Source organism: Odocoileus virginianus, chromosome 6 (assembly GCF_023699985.2).
Source record: "Odocoileus virginianus isolate 20LAN1187 ecotype Illinois chromosome 6, Ovbor_1.2, whole genome shotgun sequence".
In the NCBI taxonomy this organism is placed as follows: domain Eukaryota; kingdom Metazoa; phylum Chordata; class Mammalia; order Artiodactyla; family Cervidae; genus Odocoileus; species Odocoileus virginianus.
The window spans coordinates 64,967,882-64,989,341 of record NC_069679.1 but is presented as its reverse complement, the minus strand read 5'-3'; the positions used below and the strand labels follow the sequence as shown (position 1 = coordinate 64,989,341).

At 36.3% G+C, this 21,460-nt stretch overlaps 1 protein-coding gene across 10 annotated transcripts in view; it reads right to left on the bottom strand.

The window, feature by feature from the left end:
• The window catches only part of FUT8 (fucosyltransferase 8), a 306,683-nt gene that overhangs the window by 205,365 nt on the left and 79,858 nt on the right, over positions 1–21,460 (bottom strand). For 6 of the 10 annotated variants that reach the window (XM_070469493.1, XM_070469495.1, XM_070469496.1 and 3 more), the window contains one exon: positions 257–347. The exons of 1 other annotated variant lie outside the window; for it this stretch is intronic. The gene's annotated coding sequence lies outside the window, so the exon portion shown is untranslated. Of the gene's footprint in view, positions 1–256; positions 348–6,663; positions 6,797–10,629; positions 10,651–13,154; positions 13,344–21,460 lie in introns of those variants that run through there. 3 more of the 10 variants (XM_070469498.1, XM_070469499.1, XM_020872899.2) reach the window with 3 other exon arrangements.

The window sequence follows — 21,460 nt, the reverse complement described above, 5'->3', positions numbered from 1 at the left end:
AGAGCACAGAATGTAGTCCTGCTCCAAAAAGCTGTCGAATGATTTTTAGAAAGTCATCGTATTATCTCTAGAGCTGAAATAATGTAGATTCAGTAGAATCTTTTGAGGGACAGTGATATGATATAAATAAATAACACAATGTTTTCTGCATGAGAAAACACTACTTAAAGAGAAAATGGTTTTTTAACTCTTTTAAAAAAGAAAAATTTGACTTATTTACAAAATTACTAAATGTTAAGTATGAAAAATGGCTTACCTTTTTTCCCCTAGAACGTAAGAAGATGATGAAATCACATATTTCCAATGGAAGATATTACTGCTTGAAACCAGGTCACTATAATTATCAACTGTTTAAAATGAGACAAAAGAAAAGGGTAACACTAATTATCTACAATTATACATTTCTTTGTTAACAAGAAACTTATATCACAGAAAACCTCAAGCCTTGAAGAGATATATGTCCCTAGGTTTGAACTCTCCAGGGAAAGCTTCTTTGAGCAAAGATTAGACAAATAGTTGAAAACTATTTAAATAATCACTGATCACTAAATGTAAATAGTTTTTTTAACTAAAAAGAAAAAAAATTTTTTTTTCAATATTTACTGTTATCACCCTACTTTCTTCCCAAAAAAAGAAAACATGAAGTTCAGCTAATACAAAAAGGCCCCACTATTTAAAAAAAAAAGAGGGTAATATTCAAACAGCTTCAAGGACAAAAATGTATGTTCTAGACCAGATCATATTTACAGTTCCTCATCTAGAATTCAACTAACATTCAACTGCAGCAATCAGCCAAGCTTGGCAAATTAAAATAACAGTAATTTTGACAGATTATCTTCTATAAATATTCAAATATGGATGTCTGTGTGCATGCAAGGGTCTCTATATGCCAATCAAAATGCTTTGTTTAGGATCCTAAGATTGAGCATTTTTTTACCCTTCATTTCCGTAGGGGTCCCCTGGATCCTTAACTTTCATTTTAACTCTTTCACCTCAACTCATAAAGCTGCCAAGTATTTCAATTTTGTGCCCTGAATTATATTACCTATAGCCTGAATTTAAAAATTTTGAGAGTAACATTCATACAAATATAAAGCACCAATAGACAAGAAGAAACAACCTAGGGTCTTAAAAAAATCTAGGTCTGTAAAGACAAAAACAAGAATTCAGGAATTGGGGGTAATGGGGATAACGAAAGTAGGGAGCATTGCTTGACAGTTAGCAACTGAGTAAAAGATTAACTTTTTATTCAGGTAATCAGGTATGCCTTGGTAAAGTAAAATTCAAATATAAACAGCAATTAACAACTTCATAAATTTGGGCTGTATGCAAAGTTCAATTATGATAGACTACTATTTATCTGGCTCAAGGAAGACCTTATACTTTAAGTATACCAAAGTGTCAAAATTGGGAAAATGCATTTAGTGTGAAATTGAAACCAAAATTTTTAAATGCATGGATAGCCCTATATTTAATCAAGAATAATGGCTTTAAAGAACACAAGCTACCTGATATATGAATTTTCTAAGTGTCCTCTCCTGTCTCCCATTAGTTTAGTTTCCCTTAAACATGGACACAGTTACTGAAAAGCCTCAGATATTCCAGGAAAACTACAAGTGATAGGCATGCTTCTACATCTAGAGGAGCAACAAAATTATGGAAGAAAAGTCAACCTACTTGGAGGTGCTGCCCTTCTACGCCCACTTGGAAAGAGACAGCTATAAAGACCTCTAATAAAATTGCTCAAAACATCTCTGGAAAACAGGCTTGAATGAAACTCTACTTCATGATCCACTCACCATTCAACCACCCAAAACCAGGTCCAACAGTGGATCCAAGCCAGACCAACAGTTCTCAATGCAGTGAAAGTGAAAGTCACTCCATCATGTCTGTGACCCAGTGGACTGTAAGTCCAGGGAATACTCCAGGCCAGACTACTGGGGTGGGTAGCCGTTCCCTTCTCCAGGGGATCTTCCCAACCCAGGGATCAAACCCAGGTCTCCCGCATTGCAGGTGGATTCTTTACCAGCTGAGCCACCAGGGAAGAGAAGACAGAAAAAAGTCTGGTCCAGGGACCAGTAGCTTCAGGCTCCACTGGGAGTTTGTTAGAAATTCAGAATCTCAGGCCCTAGCCAATGACATATTGGATCAGAATCTGCATTTTAACAAGATCTCCAAATAATTCGTATACATATTACAATTTGAAGAGCTCTGCTGGAAGAAGATTAGAATGAGAGAGAAAGTACAATTCCTCTGTTTAAAGATTGGTTCCCACTATAGACCACAGTTTGGCCAATAAGCAATGAATTTTAACCTCTGGTTTATCATTACTCCTACAATTTTTATATTTTTAATAAGGGATCTTGAAATACAGAAGCCCCTTCTAAGTCAAAGTAATGAGTAATCATTAATTCTCAGGTTCCAAGAAAGGCTATGACGTTATCAAATCATATTAGCTATACAACTAATTTAAAAATAGTAATAACTCCTTTCCTTTTAAATCCTAGACACCAAGAACATGCAGGGTTACCGTCGCTAAGAGGGAGACCAAGAGACCAAAAGTCTATGCTATCTTATAACCAGAAGAGAAAGCTATACATACTGGTTATTCAGCTATGGTCTCTCAGCAACAAATCCACCCTTTAACACTCAGCTCAGTAATGCTGATAATATTAATAGAACTGTGGAAACTACTTTTCTGTTTTGCCAGCTAGCTTCCTCATGCCGTCAACAAGGAGAAGCTTGGTTTTTCCACTCAGCATTAATGGAGCACAAGCCCTCCATCCCAACAGCAGCAGGTGGTGAGAGCCACGAGTTTTTTCTGACACTCTAAGAAGTACCAGCAATAGTGAGACAGTACCCCATCTAGAAGTTTTGAGCAGAAACTCTACTCTAAGCTCTTCTTCATCCCCCTGTCCTCTGGATGACTGATGCTTTCTGCAATTATTGTCTCTGCGTTACTCCAGTATTCCACTTTGGCCTTTTCAGCCTCTAATACCTGTATAACCTACTCCCCGTATTAAATTTTATGGCAGAAATATAGTGTAGATTGCTTCCCTGTCTAGATTCTAACTGATATGTAAATGGAATAAAATTTTAGCATGATTTGATCAATCTGGAAAACTACTTTCCCAAAACATGATAATCCATGAGAAAATATGCACTGACTCTGTTCAAATATGTACAAGGGAAATGGCAGCAAAAAGTACAACTGAGAAAGAAAAAAGAGGGAATATAACCTAAGAAAGTAATGTACTAAAACAAACATCATGGTAGAAAACACATTTTGACTCCCCAAAGCATAAAGAAAAGGTCAATAAAAAGTCTGAAAGAAAAATGTTTTCCACTTTAATAAAAATCACAGAATTTAAGAAGTAGAAGGAACTTTATTATACTGCCTCTGCCACTGTTCAGTTTTGTTAATTTTATATTGAACTTCGATTACTATACTTTCAAGAAGCTGTTGAGAAATTTGACAGAATCCATAGATCACAAAACTTATGAGAGCACTAGGAAATAAAAGTCATGAAGAAGGGCTCAAGGAGTCACTTTTCAGTCCAGGATATTGTGAAGAAAACTTCAAGCCAACATTATTAGCTGCCTCCCAGTTAAAGAGTTCTGACCAGTTTACACTTGACTATCCTTCAAATCCTTGAAATGATGGAAGATAACAGTAAATGAAGACATAAAATGGAGTTACCCAGCTTAATGACCTTCCTTCACATTAATAAAGTAGCAGCTCTTAATGCTATCCAAATGAGAATGACTTAGATTATTTTTTTAAAAATAATGATGATGATAAATGTCCAGAACAACCAGACATCTGACTTAACTGGTCTGAGGTAGAGTCTAGGCATGTTAAAAACAACACCAACAACACACATCCAAGTGTTTATAATGTACTGACAAAGGGATTATTTGGACAGAACCGCTAGTGGGACATTCTATGACTTTAACACTCAAGATATGATCTAAAGACTAGCTACATCCAGAGCTGGCTTAAAACTGAACGTTCAAAAACTAAGATCATGGCATCCGGTCCCATCACTTCATGGCAAATAGATGGGGAAAAAATGGAAACAGTGACAGACTTTATTTTCTTGGGCTCCAGAATCATTGTGGACAGTGACTGCAGCCATGAAATTAAAAGATGCTGGCTCCTTGGAAAAAAAGGTAGACAACTTAGACAACGTATTTAAAAGCAGAGACATTACTTTGCCAACAAAGGTCTGTACAGTCAAGGCTATGGCTTTTTCCAGTAGTCAGGCATGGATGTGAGAGTAGGACCATAAAGAAGGCCAAAGAATTGATGCTTTTGAACTGCGGTGTTGGAGAACACTTTTGAGAGTCCCTTGGACTGCAAGGAGATCCAACCAGTGCATTCTAAAGGAAATCAGTCCTGAATATTCATTGGAAGGACTGATGCTGAAGCTTCAGTACTTTGGTTACCTGATGCGAAGAACTGACTCATTGGAAAAGACCCTGATGCTGGAAAAGATTGAAGGCAGAAGAAGGGGACAACAGAGGATGAGATGGCTGGATGGCATCACTGACTCAATGGACATGAATTTGAACAAGCTCCAGGAGCTGGTAAAAACAGGGAAGCCTGACGTTCTGCAGTCCATGGAGTTGCAGAGTCAGACACAACTGAGCGACTGAACTGAACTGACCAAAACATGTTGAAATAATTCAGAAGGAAATGTACTTATTGGAAATAAAAATACTATAAGAAAGAAGGAAAAAATCAGTGTGCTTTACTCTGGTTTAAAAAGAAAAATTGTTACAATAGTAATATAATCATATCAACCCTGTTAAGTAAGGGTCTGTAGCCCACACTTAAAACAGAAAGGAATATGACACAAAAGCAGTAACTCAGATTACCTGTAACATCAGCGTTGTCAATATTCTAGGGTGAATGATAAATATACCAATACTGCAGATAGGGTTCCTATGAATGAAAAATTTCTGGAAAGAACCACTTTACTATCTACCTTTGGGAAATAATAAAGCCCTATGTTAGGAGACATATTTTCCTGGATGTCTCCTTAATTCACTCTATACTCTTCCTATGACCACCACCATCACCCTCTGAAAAGGACAAAAGGTTATGATTTTTTTTTTACAATGAAGTGGCATGATGCATAATTTAGTCTGATTTTTCTCTTCTTCTGTACCCCACAACTACTAACTTCCAAAAAGTTCACTCTGCTTCTGTCATTACAGAATCAAAATCTTCAGCCCCAGAAAGACCCAGATGATTCTTTTGAAAATGCTGAAGACAATTTTAAAGAAGAGGTCAGATAAAAAGCTATCAATAAAAGACCTATTAGAAAATTTTAATAATTCATGTGAATTCTAAATAGCACAATAGAAAAGCCAGAGTTTCCAGAGACAAACATATTATTGTACTGGCAAATAGACTGAGCTTAAAATAAGCAAAATTATATCCTGTGAGTATTTAAAGCAGAGCAACAATGTCTATGTTTTAGCTTCATTCAGTCCAACGATACTCCTAAAAAATACAGTGTACCATCTTCATTTGACAAAGCCTGGTTGACCTAGTTTCTGAGAAAGAACAAAACTACAGATATTAAAAATAGCACTGCTTAACCCATAGAGTTATTAAAGTGGATGCTGGAGCCAGAAAGATTTGGGGGCTAAAAATACAAATGCAAAGACTAACTGAAATGAAGTCTTCTAAAGACCTAAGTTTAAAATTATGACTTGAATTCATTGGTTCCTTTGGGTAAGGTTTTACCTGAAGAATCTAAGAAAGCTGAGGTGCATGTGAAGCACTGTAGTGGTGAATTCTGATTTCCCAAACTGTGGATCTGGAATAAGACTTCCCAGGAAGCCAACACAGACAAAACCCAAAAGAAGAGTGTTCTTAGGAGAGAAAGCAACCGTCAAAAAACAACAGAAGCTGACCATTCCTGATATGACTCTGTCATTAACTAATATGACTAATAAAGTAACCCATACCAAAACTCCTTGAAAATTTCCATCGGATTTTAATCACTGATGTTAGTTATATAAATTATTTATAGCTATTTTTTCCTTTCTAGTTAGTACCAGAAAACACTCTCTTTGTGTCTCTACCTATCTTCATAATAGTATGTTCTTCATAATAGTACGCATCTCTACCTATCTTCATAATAGGCAAAAAAGTATGCCTTGTGTTCTTATCCTATTAAAAAAGACTATTATTTGAATAATAAAGTAAAATATGCAATATTTATGAAAAAATTGAAATACACCTCAAAGAAGTGATATTTACTAAAAAATAGTTGAATGAACAAATATCACTACCTTCCTACCTTCATAACATGGAAAAATTTTAATGGAAAAAGTTTACCAGCTCCATCACCAATAAAATAGAATGCTTATTATATCAAAGAACTATTATATCACAACTATTTAAAATCACTAGAATCATTTTTTAATCATCAGGAAGAATAAATTAAAAATATTCTCAAACTTCATAGTGAATCAGAATTACTTAATTAAGCTTGCAAAATTACAGAATCTGAGCTCCATGGCCAGAGATTATGATTCATAAAGTCTGAGTTTCTGAAGATGAACCCCAAACTCTACATTTTAACAGGCATCCTAAATGATTACCAACTGGATTATCCTTTAACTACAATTTACTATACACTTCACCTTCAATCCACTGTCAACTTCTTAATAAGTCTTTGAGGTCTGATCAGAATGCCCACTGTCAGTATCATCTTAGCAGCCTCAATTTCTACTATATGCTTAGAACTAACACAGAGATGAAATAATAGCAATCAGTTATTGGACATATATTACTATGGGGTGTAAATTCTGCACAATCTATTATACGTGCATAATTCTAGAGTGCTGTAGTTCATGAGGTCACAAAAGAGTTGCATATGACTTAGTGACTAAACAACGAGAATTAAATATTTTGCATATAAAATATAGTACAGTGTCTGGCTAAAATAAATAAAGGCTCAATAAAAGTAGCTACTAGTTGAAAACTAATGGCTACACAAAAACCTGCACATAGATGTTCAGTTCAGTTCAGTCGCGCGGTCACATCCAACTCTTTGTGACCCCACGAACCGCAGGATGCCAGGCATCCCTGTCCACCATCAACTCCCATAGTTCACCCAAACCCATGTCCATCAAGTCAGTGATGCCATCCAACCATCTCATCCTCTGTCGTCCCCTTCTCCTCCTGCCCTCAATCTTTCCCAGCATCAGGGTCTTTTCCAGTGAGTCAGCTCTTCGCATCAGGTGGCCAAAGTATTGGAGTTTCAGCTTCAGCATCATCAGTCCTTCCAATGAACACCCAAGGACTGATCTCCTTTAGGATGGACTGGTTGGATCTCCTTGCGGTCCAAAGGACTCTAAAGAGTCTTCTCCAACACCACAGTTCAAAAGCATCAATCTTCGGCACTCATAGTCCAACTTTCTTCACAGTCCAACTCTCATATCCATACATGACCACTGGAAAAACCATAGCTTTGACTAGACAGACCTTTGTTGGCAAAGTAATGTCTCTGCTTTCTAATATGCTATCTAGGTTGGTCGTAACTTTCCTTCCAAGGAGTAAGCATCTTTTCATTTCATGGCTGCAATCACCATCTGCAGTGATTTTGGAGCCCAGAAAAATTAAGTCAGACACTGTTTCCACTGTTTCCCCATTTATTTGCCATGATGTGTTGGGACCGGATGCCATGATCTTAAGTTTTCTGAATGTTGAGCTTTAAGCCAACTTTTTCACTCTCCTCTTTCACTTTCATCAAGAGGCTCTTCAGTTCTTCTTCGCTTTCTGCCATAAGGGTGGTGTCATCTACGTATCTGAGGTTATTGATATTTCTCCCAGCAATCTTGATTCCAGCCTGTGCTTCATCCAGTCCAGCATTTCTCATGATGTACTCTGCATATAAGTTAAATTAAGTAGGGTGACAACATACAACCTTGACGTACTGCTTTTCCTATTTGGAACCAGTCTGTTGTTCCATCCAGTTCTAACTGTTGCTTCCTGACCTGCATATAGATTTCTCAGGAGGCAGGTCAGGTGGTCTGGTAATCCCATCTGTTGAAGAATTTTCCACAGTTTATTGTGATCCACACAGCCAAAGGCTTTGGCACAGTCAATAAAGCAGAAATAGATGTTTTTCTGGAACTCTCTTGCTTTTTCGATGATTCAGTGGATGTTGGCAATTTGATCTCTGGTTCCTCTGCCTTTTCGAAAACCAGCTTGAACATCTGGAAAGTTCACGGTTCACATATTGCTGAAGCCTGGCTTGCAGAATTTTGAATATTACTTTACTAGCGTATGAGATGAGTGTGATTGTCTGATAGTTTGAGCATTCTTTGGCATTGCCTTTCTTTGGGATTGGAATGAAATCTGACCTTTTCCAATCCTGTGGCCACTGCTGAGTTTTCCAAATTTGCTGGCATATTGAGTGCAGCACTTTCACAGCATCATCTTTCAGGATTTGAAATAGCTCAACTGGAATTCCATCACCTCCACTAGCTTTGTTCACAGTGATGCTTCCTAAGGCCCACTTGACTTCACATTCCAGGATGTCTGGCTCTAGATGAGTGATCACACCATCGTGATTATCTGGGTGTTCAGAGTAGCTTTATTTATAATTGCCAAAACTAGGAAGCAACAAGAATGTCCTTCAGTGGGTGAATGGATAAGTAAACTTTGGTACTTTCAGATGATGAAATATTATTCAGTACCAAAATGGAATGAGCTATCAAGTCATGAAAAGACATGGGGGGAACCTGAAAGTAAACAAAGTCAATCTGAGAAGGCTACATAACTGTATAATTGCAACTAATATGCCATTTTGGAAAACAAAAAACTATGGAGACAGTAAAAAGATTAGGAATAGTCCAGGGTTGGAAGCTGGGGAGAAGGGATGAAAAGACACAGAGGATATGGAGGGGAGGGGTGCAGTGAATATATTCTTCATGGTTTTATAATTATACATACATATCATTATACATTTGTCCAAAAAACAAACAAACAAACAGTAAAGTGCTATCATCCCTTATAGCAGAGATATTATTTTATGGGGGTCCTCCTAACAACCCTAAGAGGCAGTCGCTATTATTTCCAAATTGCAGTTAAGGAAATTAAGGTTTAACAGCTTGCCCGGGCAAGTAACTTGCCTAGAGGTGGTGAAGGAGAAGAGACAGGGTTCATGAGAAACCAAGTAACTCCAAAATCTGAACTCTTTAACCTAAGCTAACTTCCTCAAGAAGCCAGGCAACAACAGTCAATACAAAACCGTTCCACATTCATAACCACCCTTCACAAGAATTTTCCTGAGTTATCCCCAGGTCAGTCATGGGGAATGACCTAAGCACACACTCACAAATGTTCCTACAACGCTAAGAACTAATGAAGGCCAGGCACTGGACTATGACAGATGTCTGAGAAAAGGTAATTATAGTAACCAAAACTATGTAGGGGTTGATGAATAAACTCTTTTGTATTAAGGTATGTTCAAATAAGTATAATACTTAAAGAGTGTTTAATGCTTTCACAGCACTTTAGAATTATGAATTACTAATAACTCCTTGACAAGGGTCAATATGACTGTTAACCTTCCAGCAAATATGAAGACACAGATTGATAAAATCTAAACAGCTAACACTGAATGACTTTAGATTCATTAACCTGACAAACTCAGTGTTGGAACTCTCCACACATAAGGACTATGATCTTTCATTAAGAGTTTAAGAAGCCACAAGGGGGTCAATTCAAAACAAGACTTCTATATTTCAACCACACAAAATATGAACATAATAAACATGAAATTCAAAGCTCTCTAATGCTCTTCAATGTTTCCTACTCAAATTTTATAAAATTTGATTATGTTCCTAATGATTAAGTTTTGTACATTTTTTAAAACACTCTAACTTTTCTCAAAATACGTATTTCCCAGTACCTTAAATTGCTCCCATGTGGCTATTGTCTTATCTCTCAAGAACTAATATTCTTCTCGCTTGCTTCTTCCCACAACCCATCCCCGAAATGGTAAGCAATGGTTTCCACAAACATCCCTTACGCTGCTCCCACCTGAACCACAACTACACTCACAAGTAAAACACAATTCACTGATAACGTCAAAAAAAAATGAAAGCAAGTATTAGTCGCTCAGCCCTGTCCGACTCTTTGCTATTCCATGGATTGTAATCCGCCAGGATCCTCTGTCTATGGCATTTTCTGGGCAAGAATACTTGCCAGGAGGTTGCCATTTCCTCCTCCAGGGGATCTCTCCTACCCAGGGATTGAACCCAGGACTCCCACACTGCAGGAAGATTACCATCTGAGGCACCAGGGAAGCCCAATAACATCAGCATACCACTAAAACTACAAACTCAGAAAATGAAAATTACTGATTATGATAATGTGTACACCCTGTTCAACTATACAGAACAGAACTTGTATTTTAACCTGGTATTTCTCAACAAGTTAATGCAACTCTCATAGTTACTTAGTTCTATCAATCTTAGTTTTACAGATAACTAAGATTTTTAATGAAAATGCATTCAAATTAGGCTCTTAGTCAAATAAAATGTGATACATAATACAGAACAATATACATATAAAACTCAGGCAGAAAGAACACATACCTCTCATTTGTTCACCTTCTCTTTAAGGAAATAAACTCTTCACTACCTGTCCCGTACAGAGAGTCTGATTCACCGGAGAGCTACTGCCCAAACAATCTTAGTACGGCAAGAGGAAGCCAAAGACTGAACACGGACTGAACATTTCCCTGTGCTGGAGATCTGTTCATTAAACATATAAAAGTAGCTAACTCCATTATCTAGATTTTTACAGAGAATATGCATTACACTTAAATAGTTACAAAAGATTTAGTCCTTTTTTTTATGTGATAAGTTTATTTAGTGGGAGCTTTTCTCTCTCTCTCTTTTTTTTTTTTAAGGAAAAAGCAGATTTTAGAAATCCCTGCCTGAGAAATAATGCAACTTTAAACATACCAAATCCCATAAAAGCAAATCAGTGAAATCAGTGAGGTTGTAAAGGGTTCTAGATGGTGGGACAGAGTCCCTGAACCAACAGACACCACGTTTCAAGAACTGTGTGCTCCTCTTCTAGAGCTCTGTCTAAAGAAAAAGCACTCTGCTCTTTATAATGGAAACCAGAGCCCAGACCACAGAAATTATTCGGAACAGCCTAGAAGTCCCTCTAACTGCATAACACCCACGCACCTCAAATGATAGGAAACCTAAACATTTGGTAAATCTTTCCCCACTCTCTTCGTACTAAGTATAAAAAAATATGTTCCCAGTAATGAGCAGACTCTCTGGACACAACTGAATAGGGATACCATTAGGCCCCAGACTGCCCTCCAATCCTTCACAGAGGAAGAATAAGCCATCTAATTGTAATTCAATCAAAAACTTTTTAAAGAACCTATCTTTTAATGGTATAAAAATGCACAGTCCAGTAAGGCAGTCAGTAGCCAAATGTGGCCACTGAGCATGTGAAATATGGCTAGTTTAAACTGAGAAATGCCCTAAATGTAAAATACACACTGACTTAAAAAACTCAGTAGTAATAAAAGAATGCAAAATATTTCATGATTTTTATTAATTATTTTAAATATTTAAATAAGATACATTATTAAAACTAATTTAACCTATTTCTTTTTACCTTATTTAATGTGACTACCAGAAAATTTTAAATTACATGCATGGTTCACATTGTATTTCTATTGTACAGTGCTGATCTACCTAAACGAGTGACCATAAGCCCTTACTTATTGAACTTCCTGTATCAAGCTTTCATGCTTCTATAGCATCATAAAATCTGGTCCTCACCAAAATTCCCTTTCCCCCTGATTTGCACAGCAGATTATATTCAGGTTCCTTCCTTTCTGATACCATCATTCAGCCTTAAAATTACAGATTACATTCTGTACTATTTCACCTCCTCCACCAGCATCACCATCCAACCCAAGTTACCAGCCTTAAAATATTCACCTTTCATCTCTAATGGCTATCACATTTAGAGAAGAAAAGGCAGAGCATTTTTCACAAACAGGCCTCCAGGTTATCTTTAAGAAGCAATCTGTGATAGTGCTAAGGGTTTAGTCTCTAGAATCAAAAATCATGAACCCTGCCTTCCACTGTGCAAAGCATTATAGCTCAGTTCCCTTATCCGTAACATGGGTAAATACTATTATGTTTCATTTAACATTATTAATATAAGAAAAGCATTTAGAACAGCGTCTGGGACTTCAGTGCTAATAAGTATTAGTTATTACTGTTATTATAATTTCCTTTCTTGTCCTGCTTCCTGAACCTATCATTCTCCTCTTTCTACTCCTGGCTGCTCCATCAACAGGTTCTCGCTTCAGCCAAACCTGCAACATATGCAACAAAAGGTAAAGAATACACAACAACGGGAAGGAGGTCATTCGGAGCCAAAAAAAAACAAATACCAAACACAATAGCCCATAAGAAAGTGTACTATGTGACATAACCAGAAGATTCCTCAGCATGATAAACAGTCTAGCTAATTCTGGGACCCTGTAAAAGGTATCTTCAAGGGGGTTGAAACAGATGCTCCTAAAGTCCCCTTTTAATCCTCTATGCCCCTATCAAAGTATCCAACCCAGACGTTAAAACCTGGAACCTTTGTAACTTTGAGTCAGCTACTGACTCATATCTGTACACCTAAAAATTAACAAGTTCCTATCTGCATCTATTGGAGAGCCTAAGTTTAGACCTCTATCACATGACAACACACGTTAAAATCTGTCCACTCTTACCTAAAAGCCCAAGAAGCAGAGGACATATAGATCAAAGGTCAAAATACTCACTTTGTCACTTGCGGCATACTGAGTCTCAGGGACCTGGAGTAGATTCAGGTAAGCAGCTCTTTAACTTAAAGCCAAAATTCAGTTCAGCTTAACCTCTCATTATCCTTTTCATATTCTGTCATATACTGTAGACAATTACACTATATATTTTATTTCCTACTTTCTCAAATTAGACAGAAAGCATCTTAAAGGCTAGGACTGTATCTTCCCTAATTCAAAACTACCTTAATTCTGACATATTGGATAGACAAATATTTGTCTTGCTAGATTGAATTTATAGTTACAGTATAAAACAATATTATTTACCTTTGTGAAGTCTTTGGTTTTTAGAGCAATTTCACGTGATTTCACTTGATTATTCCAATAATCCTATAGTCACAGCAAAGGCATAGTCTCATTTCTATGAAGTACCTGAATTTCAAATGTCTGATTAACTAACTAAAAATTATTCACCTTAGCACGTCTTAATAAGCAAATTTTTAGTCCAAGACCATGCTGGTCATAAGTGACAAAGCCAGAACGGCACTGTGCTATATCACACCACACTAGGGCCTTTCTCGGAGAGAACCAGTAAAGGAAGGGAGAAAGTGAAAGAAGACACTGACAAGTTTTGATAGTGAGATAAATGTATAACCGATCCCTAAATAAAACTGAACTGCTTTTCACAATTCCTTTTTCCGATCTTATTAAAGTCTCAAAGTTTTATTTTTCTTCCTAAAAGTTTCTTTGTGTTGAGTTTCTTCCTTTATTCTCACATAATTAGTTGTACTTTCATCATCAAAATTATACTCCATCTCAAATTTTACCTGCTATCTGCCCTCGTGCCTATAAGCCAAATTATGTTTTCAAGTTATGCAATTTTGTAAATATAGTTTCCTTATTCTGTCTTAATGAATGTTTTATTATTCACTTGAATTTGCCAGTATTCTCTAAAACGGTTTTTGTTCAAAACTACACTCTCTAAAAATAACCTATATAAGTCCACATTCTGCTAATATATACACTATACTTTTGTGAGAAAAGAACTGGCAGCTTCTCTAGAAAAGAACCTACATTGAATAATCAACCAACATTGGCTGACACTAAAATAATAATAAAAGCATTAACTTGCAACCTATTTCACTACTGAGTTCATACTTAGAATGTCCATAAACCCCCCATTTAATCGATGACAATGCAATTCACTCAACTTCTCTGAATCTGTTTTACTGTGTGTGATAATAAAAACATTGGTCTAGATTTTTGGAATTTCTCTTAAATTCTAAAGAGTTCCTGAGATTACGGGTTTAAGTCCAAGTTTATTTACCCTATAAAAGTTGATTTATTATTTTAATGCACATATCTGCACCTTTTCTACTTTACTTGAAGGTAAGAACTATACGTCTTTGTAGTCTTATCCTTTTGGATAAGAGGTGTTTACGGTGCTAACGTAAGAGGTGATAACATGGTACTATGTACATGCAGGCATGTTTCAGTTGCCTTTCTACCTTAAGTGTTAAATTGTTAGCACTGACAGAAGACTCTCAATTCCCTACGTGTGATTCAACAGCAAATCACTTCAATTTCTGAGAAGACACAGTAAAATTGGTTAGAACCCAAGTCAAGTTATTATAGCCCATGATCAATATTCAGCATAACGAGTATCTGCAAAAGAGATGGTAATTAATTGGGACAGTGAGACTGGCCCCAAACCCTGTGCTTAGTCACAGTTCTTCATAACCCTTAGAGCCATTTCCCAACTCATGATGTGAAAACCAGACCTCAGAATGACATCCACATCCCCAGATCATAAAACTAGAGGAAGGAAGAATAAGGGAAACATTAACATGGATATGTATTTTACTTCTGATTCACTATCTAACCTGCTTCAAGAAATTTACCAAATTTGTTTTCAGACAAGGTGAAAGGCAATTTTATATTACAGTAAAATTTGAGGAAGTAATTTTTTAAAACACAGACATACAGTTTTTCAGGTATTTCCAATCAACGTGTAATTATGTCAACATTAGCTTAAATTTTAATTGAAACCTATTATCCCTTTAAATATTCTTAGTAGATGCCTAGGCCTTGATAAAAATCACTAACCTGTGTTTGGAATACTCATATATCTATAAAATTCAATGCAGAAACAGGCAGAACAGACAACAATCATATAATGGGGCACAGAGCAGTGGGAAAATGAAAAAGTGTCTGGGAACCTTAATAAAGAGTCACAGATAATCATCGCATTGACACGCAGTTAAACACATGGCACTCCAGTTTCAGGAATCCTGAGCTTACCAAAACTTTGACAACTAAATTTGGGTTGCTTGGGGTGAGGGAAAGAGATGCGAAAGGGGAGTGAGGAGCCTTTAAAAACCCCTATTTTGACTAAGACTGCAGCTGTAATTACAGCTGTTCTGAAGCTTTTCTTGAAACTGATAAATAACAGTTTTTTAAACAATAATAACCAAAAGTAGGTTTAATGAACTGAAGAATTTGATAGGAGGACTTCATAGTTAAAGGTGTTTGGTTTTTTTTTTTTACTATATATTTAACTTTCTATTGTTTTTGCTCTGCAACTAGTAGATAAGAATTGTTACAAAAGGCAAGAAACTTTCTCAGCTTTCTTAGATGTCCAAGTTTTCAATGTTTTTTTTAACATAAAAAAAAAACACATTAGAAAGTGCACACTGCACTTCCTTCCTTTAGTATCTTTACATAAACTCACATTTTACATTTCTTCTCCCTCACCATGCCATGTACTTGGCATACTTATGAAACAAGTATATGAACCAAACTAGAAACAGGTATGATATCAATAAACAACAAATTGAGTCCTTTTGATAACATTCCAAATATAGTCTCTAATAGTGTACTTACATTAAAAAGGGTTACATTACACACAAGCACAAATGAAGTTATACACATTGTAGACTCATTTTTGTGTCATATTTAAGACATGAACAGCATCTCATTTCTCTGGATAATTATTCATTCAGTATCTAAAAATAAAAAATCTCATTCTGGTCAAAAACAAGTACATAAGAGGCTCTCAAACTCATTGCCTCCCTCAGACACATTGAATCTACATCCAAACATGCAAGTTCCTCTGAAAGAAAATCACAGACTAGCGAGTGACTACTACAAAGAGGGTAAATAAGGAAAAACCTACATCAAATGAGTGGAAAACCTGAGAAACATTCTCTTCATAAACTCCAATCCCAACAACATACAGCTGGGAAGGAATTCATAACTACTAGCTTCTCCCTGAAGAATGAAGAGTTTAGGCCCAACATCTACCACTCCAACTTTTAAGACTTCATCTGAGGGGTTGGGCCCCAAATCACCTAGCTCTGAAAGCCAATGGGACTCTACACATTATAGGAGTCCCAGAAGGAAAAGAAAAAGAGGCAGAAAGTTTCTTTGAAGAAATAATGGCTGAAAACTTCCATAACCTGAGGAAACAAATAGATACCCAGACACAGGGAGTCCATCTGAAGTGTTTCAAATAAGATGAGTCTAAACCAAGTCACATTAAATTAAATTATCAAAAGTAAAGACAAAGACAGTATGTTAAAAGCAGTGAGAGAGAAACCACATGCTAAGTAAAAGAAAACCTCAATAGGATATTCAGCAGATTTTTTTTCAGCAAAATCTGAAAACTTTTATAGGCCAGAAGGAAGTAAAATAATATATTCAAAGTGCTAAAAGAAAAAAATACCAACCAAGAATACTCTACCCACCAAAGTTGTCCTTCAAAATTGAACAGGAGATAAAGGGTTTTCCAGGCAAATAAAAGCTGAATGCATTTACAGAGAGTTCACCAAGACGGCTGAATAGAAAGACTCTGAGCTCACCTCCTCTGATGGTTTCTATCACTGATCATGGGGCTTCCCTGGTAACTCAGTCATTGTCAAAAAATCCATCTCTCAACGCAGGAGACATGGGTTCAATCCCTGGGATGGGAAGATCCCCTGGAGAAGGAAAGGGCAACCCACTCCAGTATTCTTGCCTGGAAAATCCCAAGGACAGAGGAACCTGGTTGGCTACAGATCAGGGGGTTGCAAACAGGTAAAACTAAGTGACTAAACAACAACAACTCACAACAACACTGTATTATATAACTCAAATTTGCTAAGAGAGAATCTAAATGTTCTCACATACACACACACACAAAAAGATAAACAAGATAAAGTAGGTGAGGTGATGGATATGTGAATTAACTAGATGGTGGGACTTCTTTCACAATTCACACATAGATCAAGTCACTACAACATACACTTTACATATCCTACAATTTTATTTGGCAAGTATTGGCGGGGGGGTGGGGAGTTAAAAAAAAAAAATCACACATCTAATGGAACTTTTTAAATAAACTGACTTGGTAATTTTTAAAATGTCCTAAACAGCTGAGATTTTACATTTGCATATTTTCATTTCTATCTGCGGGTAGCAGGAATTTCTAGAAAAACATCAAGAGTAAATGAAGATACTTTCTTGAGAAGAAACAGAAAAGGATGTCTTTCAGAGTTCCCAACATGTAAAGATACAGAGGCCAAAAAAAATACTTTCCAGAAAATTAAAGAAAGCTGGAACAGTGAGCACTTACTTTATAAGTATCAAATATTACAAGTGGAGGAAAATGTCATTTTAGGAGCAAAGTAGAGTTCATGAAGGAAAGGTTCTTACCAGTGACTGGCAAAATGTAGACAAATTTAAATAAAATTATATAAGTGTAGATAAATCTGTTCTCTAACTTCCTCTGAATATCAAAAAGAGAAAGCTCCATTACTGAAATTTTTGTGATCTTCTGCAGAACAAAAAATAATAAAGTTCTCATAACTTATGGAAAAGTACTTTAGTATATATGACAATACTAAAATATTGATTATATCTGACACATTTACCCTAAAAGAGCTTGTCAGTAAATTAAATATATTTTTCATAGTTATGGTAAGCATATCCATGTAGAAATAACAGATATTCTACACTTCATATTTTTTTTTCATTCAAACTGGTTTGAAATCAGAGTTTAGCTGGATTAGGAAAGAATAGGAAATTCAATTCTTTTTCTATATTCTGAAAAGTTAGGAAGAAACACCCCAATAACCCTAAATATGATGGCCAAATAATTATATTTCCCTAAAATCTAAACAGATCAAAGTCTTGCATGGATGCCTATACTTAAACTAAAAGGTAAGCAAGCATTACAAGAACACAGGGAGTCACAAAACAAGAGGCAAACTCACAGATAATAAGACAATTTGTGTATTCAAAGAGGACAAGGTAATCTAATTTCAAAGCACAGAGTTACAGAAGACTGTATTCACCTGTAGTCAAAAAGTACTTCATAAAAGCAAAGAAATCACAGGAAGCACAGACAAGTCACCAAACTCAAAACTGAACAGTGTTACGTACCAGCTGCTAGAAACCAGTAATGCATTAAAAAGATACAAGAATCTTTCCCAGCATCAGGGTACAACAAATAAATGCTTGTTTAGTATATTAAAAAAAAAAAAAAAAGATACAGGAAAATAGCTGATCCATTCAGTCACAAACCAAGCTCCCAGAAATGCACAGGTAGGCTTTGAAAGGTTGCTTGCACATACGGAAATTTGCAAACTAGCTATTAAGAATTATCTCATGTGACTTCTTATAAGACAAAAAAAAAAAAACTGCTGCAAAACCCTCCCTTCCAGCCATATGTCTACTTTGAAGCATTTCATTATTATACATTATTGTTTCGTCTATTGCACAGCAGGTATATAATAAGATCCAAAACACGGTACAAAGAAGACAGGAAGACTTAGAGGACTTTTTAACACTACAAAATACTTAACTACTTATTCTTAGAAGTTTCATAAAGATATTCCTTCTGAGATCAAGAGCTAGAAAGGCCTAAAATCATGACCAGGGTAAAGGACCCTCATACTTGGGGTTTGGGAAGAGGAGTGTGGGGTTGGGAAAAGACTTCAGGAGCCAATGACAGAAAAATCTACTATGACGACTCTAAAAAATGTGGGAAGTTTCCACTGGCCCTCTCATGCTCCGGAGGCTGCTTCTCCCCAACTCTGTTGATAAAATCTAAATTGTCCAATGGCTGCTCATCTACAAGATCAATTCTCTGAGAGTTATACTTAACCAACTATTCCCCCAAACCAATTATACTACACCTGCACCCATCCTACTAAAGCACTATAAAAAAATGCTACCATCCTTCCCCAAGTCAGACCTCTCTTTCAGAGCCTTCTCAGCTCAGCATTTTCTAATAGGTTTAATTTTCTTTCAAACTCTGAACAAAGTTCCAGAAGCAGGAATTTGCTTTATTTTCTTGATGGGTTCCAAGATAAGTTTCATTAGAAACTTAGAAGAAAATAAAAGACAAAAACATTTATTAAGTGCCTAACAACACTGCTATGTACTTTCATGCAGTTGATTCTATTTAACCCTCACTGGAACCCTTGGGATGAATATTTTTATATTCACTCGACAGATGAGAAATCAGAAAATTAGTTTAAGAAACTTATCAAGTTAGCAAATGGTAAATACAAGACTTAAACCCAACTATCCCAGGGCAACTCATTCACCAAAAGGCTTAAGTATCCTACAGCTATCTCCCATCAGTAATGCTGAACATAATGAGTACAATGTTTCAACTGTAAGTTAACAACTACCTCATTATACGTTTTTCCAAACATTTCTTAATTTTTCTCTCTACTTTTTCACACCATAGTTCAATTTGGTTTATATTTTAAACAGTTAGAAATGATATTTGAAAATAAAATACTTTTTAAAACCCAGGTATTATACATGCAGAATGAAGGAAGCATTCTGGGGGGTGGGGGGGGAACTGCCAATACAATACTGTGCACAACAGACATCTGCACTAGCTAGGGCTAGAACATAAACAGTAACTCTCATCTCAATAAACACACCAAAAAATTATTTGACAAAACCCAACATCTGTCCCTGATTTGAAGTCTGCAAATTAGGAATGAAAAGGAAAACAATCTAATAAAGGGGTCTAGGAAAAAAATCTATAATCAATGTCACACTTAATTATGAAAGAAAACATGGTTTCCCCCCAAGACTAGAAGCAAGACCAGGATATCCACTATCACAAGCTCTATGCAACATTATACTAGAGGGTCCAGCCAGTGAAGTCAGTTAAAAAAAGAAAGAAAAGGCATCTGTATTGGATTGAAAGAAATGAAACTCTATTCACAGAAGACACGACTGTCCATGTAGACAATCCAATGGAATCTACAAAAAGGAAAAAAAAAAACTAGAACTGAAAAGTTCACTTAGCAAGGTTGCAAAATTCAAGGCCAACATACAAAAATAAACTGTACTTTTATATATTAGCAATGAACAAACAGAATTGGAATTTTTAAAAATATCATTTATAAATGGCATAAAATACCATTTATAAAAAAACTGAATTTTTTAAAAATACCATTTATAAAAAATTTATTTTTAAAAAAGTACCATTTATAAAATACCATTTTAAAATATCTTTTATAAAACACCACATATAAAAGAAAAAAATATCATACTTGGGGATAAATCTGGCAAAATGTTGGAAAGATGTGTACAGTGAAAACTATAAAACACTGCTGAAAGAAATTAAAAATCTAAGTAAACGGAGACAGCCTTTTTCATGGGTTAAAAGACAACACTGTTAAGATTTCAATTCTGCCCAAATTTATCTATAGATCCTATGCAATTCCCCCAAATTTATCTACAGATTCAACAAAAATCCCAATAACCTTTTTTCAGATAGACATTTATAAATTGCTCCTAAAATTCATAAAGAAATGTAAACAACATAGTATAGCTGCATCCCTCTGGATTGAATCAGGAAAGTAGCTACAGAGATTTGAAAACTGAAAGTGAAGTATATAGAAGCATTAACTGTAACAAGAGGTTGAAGTAATAGCAGTTATTTAGTGAGAAGTAAACAGAATTCTAAAGAACACAACAGCAGCCAATACTTTGTAAGGCTCAGAGAGAGTGGCTAAGCAAGAACCTCTACCAACTCCTCTCAGGCAATTTCAGGGCTGACACTCAGACCTCGGAGAGGGCACAGGTCAACTCCCTGAACAGCAGAGAAGGTGCTCTGGTGACATGTCAGCCGAACCTGCTGAAAATCTGCCTGTGGATCTTGCCAGAAATCCAGTCTTTAGGGAGCTATGAAAAAAAGCTGTTGAACTGCAAGTGTCCCACCAAGGTAATCTGCTACCAACCATACGAAGGAGAGATACAAAGAGAAGCTGCTGGCCCTGGGCTGAGGGCTGCAGCTACCACCGCTCTCTCCGCACTTCAGGGGGCCTAGTGCAGGAAAAGCCGCACAGGCTCAGGAGACGCAGGCTGAGGGGAGCTATGTGGGCCGACGCTGGAGAAGATGAGTATGCTGCTGGAGACCACAAAGCAGGCACACAAGAACCAAGAAGCAGAAGTCTCCTGCCATGTCTCTCCAGCATTCTCTATCGACAAAGCTTAACACTGTACAAGCTGGCAAAAGAAAAATATTTAAAGGACCTGATACATTTTCCACAGAGCAGGGGGATAAAAAAAGGATAAATCTGGAGCTGAGAGGCAATAAATTGACAACCAGTACAATAGCCAAT